The sequence below is a fragment of the Equus caballus genome, chromosome 1 (genome assembly GCF_041296265.1).
Source record: "Equus caballus isolate H_3958 breed thoroughbred chromosome 1, TB-T2T, whole genome shotgun sequence".
Lineage (NCBI taxonomy): Eukaryota > Metazoa > Chordata > Mammalia > Perissodactyla > Equidae > Equus > Equus caballus.
In genome coordinates, this window is record NC_091684.1 from 150,872,822 (window position 1) to 150,875,340 (window position 2,519).

Consider the following 2,519-nt stretch of genomic DNA (forward strand, 5'->3'; position numbering starts at 1 on the left):
AAGATTACTAGCTCCTAGGATACACCCTTCCAGAACTGACTATGAGAGTGGGGGAGGGGTTGGAAAAACATGGAGCAGGAGTTACAGTTATTAGTAGTAAAATAATCTCTGTAGCAACAAGAAAAACATGGCTCAAAGTTTAAACAGTTTGTCCAGTTAGGATCAGAGTAGGGCAAAGAGGAAATGCTGTAGGTGTTCCATATTATAAGAAGCAGAGCAGATTGCAACACTCCTTAGCTCCTGCCCTACTACGTTAGACAAGAGCACGCTCACAATACCGGGCTCCTCATATTTTCATGGAATTTCATACTTGTCTGTGGTTTTACTACCATTATCTCATTGAGCCACATTCATTCCACGGCTTCCTGAAGCCGATCCCAGAGGCCACCCTCTGGTTCTGTTCTCTTCCAATATTCCAACTTCTCCCCACACTCTTCCCCTATAGACAGAAAAGCTGCATATTCCAGGAGAATTTCACCCAGTGCCATGGAGCTGACCAATCCGAGACCATCACAATAGGACAACCCAGGCTTTCCAGGGTGGAAGAGCTGGGTAAATTTCTAAGAGGAAAATAGATAGGTTAGTCCAAGGAATTCTGTATAAACAAGGAATGTCTGGGATAACTAAACATTTTAAAAGAACATCCTCAGGATGACTTTACAATCTAAAAGTTTTTGGAGATATAAATTCACAATTACAGTGTTCTCGTGGGGGTTTTTTCCCTGTGAAAATTTCTCCAGTTGAAGGATCCTAGCCCTAATATTCTAAGGATCCTATGTCCCTGATTTCTGCTTTCTGAAACCATCTCCCTTCCATAGACATCTTTATAAAAGTTTCAGAAACATCCTGTAAGGGATATCGGGCTAGATACCTGGACAGACTGCACAGCATAAGTTCAGTGAGAGTCCCTGCTCCATGCTGGTCACCCGCCTGGAATCTCGTGTCCAGTTGTGGAAGCCACACTTTACAAGACGTATCGGCCAGTGGGGCGCATCCACAGGAAAGCAGCTGGGACTGTGAGGAGTCAACCACCCCACAGAGCGTGGTTAAGGGTCCTGGGCCAAAGAAGACAAGAATAAGTACAGTCTAAGTCTTCAATCAGTTGGAGAGATGTCCTGTGAAAACCAAGAGGTGTTATGAAAAACAGAGCAAGGTCTTTCTGCGCTACCCATAGAGGGGTCCGTCTGCACTGTTCTGGGTTCCCGCAGTAACTTAAAGGGAAACTTTCACAATGTCCAGAGCCCTTGATGTCCTGCAAATGAAGAAGGAGGATTTTCTCAAATTCCTTGCAGCAGGAATTCACTTAGGTGGCATCAACCTTGACTTCCAAATGGAACAGTACATCCTCAAAAGGAAAAGTGATGGCCTCTACATCAATCTGAAGAGAACCTGGGAAAAGCTTCTGCAAGCAGCTTGTGCCATTGTTGCCACTGAAAACCCGGCTGATGTCCAAGTCATTTCCTTCAGGAATACCGGCCAATGAGCTGTGCTGAAGTTTGCTGCTGCAGGTAAACCCACTCCTTTGGAGGCCACTTCACTCAGCGGTTCCAGGGGGCCTTCCTGCAGCTCCAACCTCCGCTGGTTACTGATCCCAGGGCCGACCACCAGCCTCTCACAGAGGAGTCCTACGTTAACCTGCCAACCATTGTTATATAACACAGACCCTCCTCTGCCATGTGGACAGTGCCATCCCGTGCAACCACAGGGAGCTCACTGAGCGGGACTGAGATGATGGATGCTGGTCCGGGAAATTCTGCGCATGCGTGGCGCCATCCCATGAACTCCCTTGGAGGTCGCGTCTCGTCTCTACTTCTCAGAGATCCTGAAGAGATTGAAAAGGAAGAACAGGCCGCGGCTGAAACGGCTGTGGCCAGGAGGAATTTCAGGGTGAATGGACTGCTCCAACTCCCGAATTTACTGCTACCCAACCAGAGGTCGCCGGCTGGTCGGAAGGTGCAGGTGTCCCCTGAGCCTGTTCAGCAGTTCCCTACTGAGTCTGACTGGTCTGCAACTGCCACTGCTCAGGCCACCAAACGGGTGGGTACAACCACTGAATGGTCTTAGTCTGTCCTTCCACAGACTGTTCAACAGAAAATGGAAGTAAGGTTGATGGAAAATAAACAGTTTCTAAGAAAAAAGAACGAAAACAGAGCGAGACTCAAACAGTGAGAGTGTCAGAAGGGAAAATCTCAGGTAAGGAAGCCTTCTCTAGTGGCTGGCCTGCCTTGGAAGGGGCTGCGTCAGGAGGCCATGAGTTGCCTCCACAGGGAGGCTAAGTGCTTTGGGGAATGTTGTGAAAGGATCCCTTCATCATATAAGGAGTTGGAATAAATTCTTGCTCAGGTCTCCTCCCACTCTAATGTTCCACGGTCCTGGAATCTTCTCCACTTAAACCTCAATGAATTATAGAATCGTGAAGGAACTTCAGCCATTGCATTGTCCTGTCCATGGGTGAGGAATAAACTGTTGTGGTCAATGAGGCAGAGAAGTTTGAGGTAAGGAAAATGACTCGGTGGGCC

The 2,519-nt window shown here is 47.8% G+C and overlaps 1 pseudogene; it reads left to right on the forward strand.

Moving 5' to 3' along the window:
- The first annotated feature begins 1,231 nt into the window (after positions 1 to 1,231).
- Positions 1,232 to 2,149, forward strand: LOC100054963 (small ribosomal subunit protein uS2-like; annotated as a pseudogene).
- Positions 2,150 to 2,519: the final 370 nt, after the last annotated feature.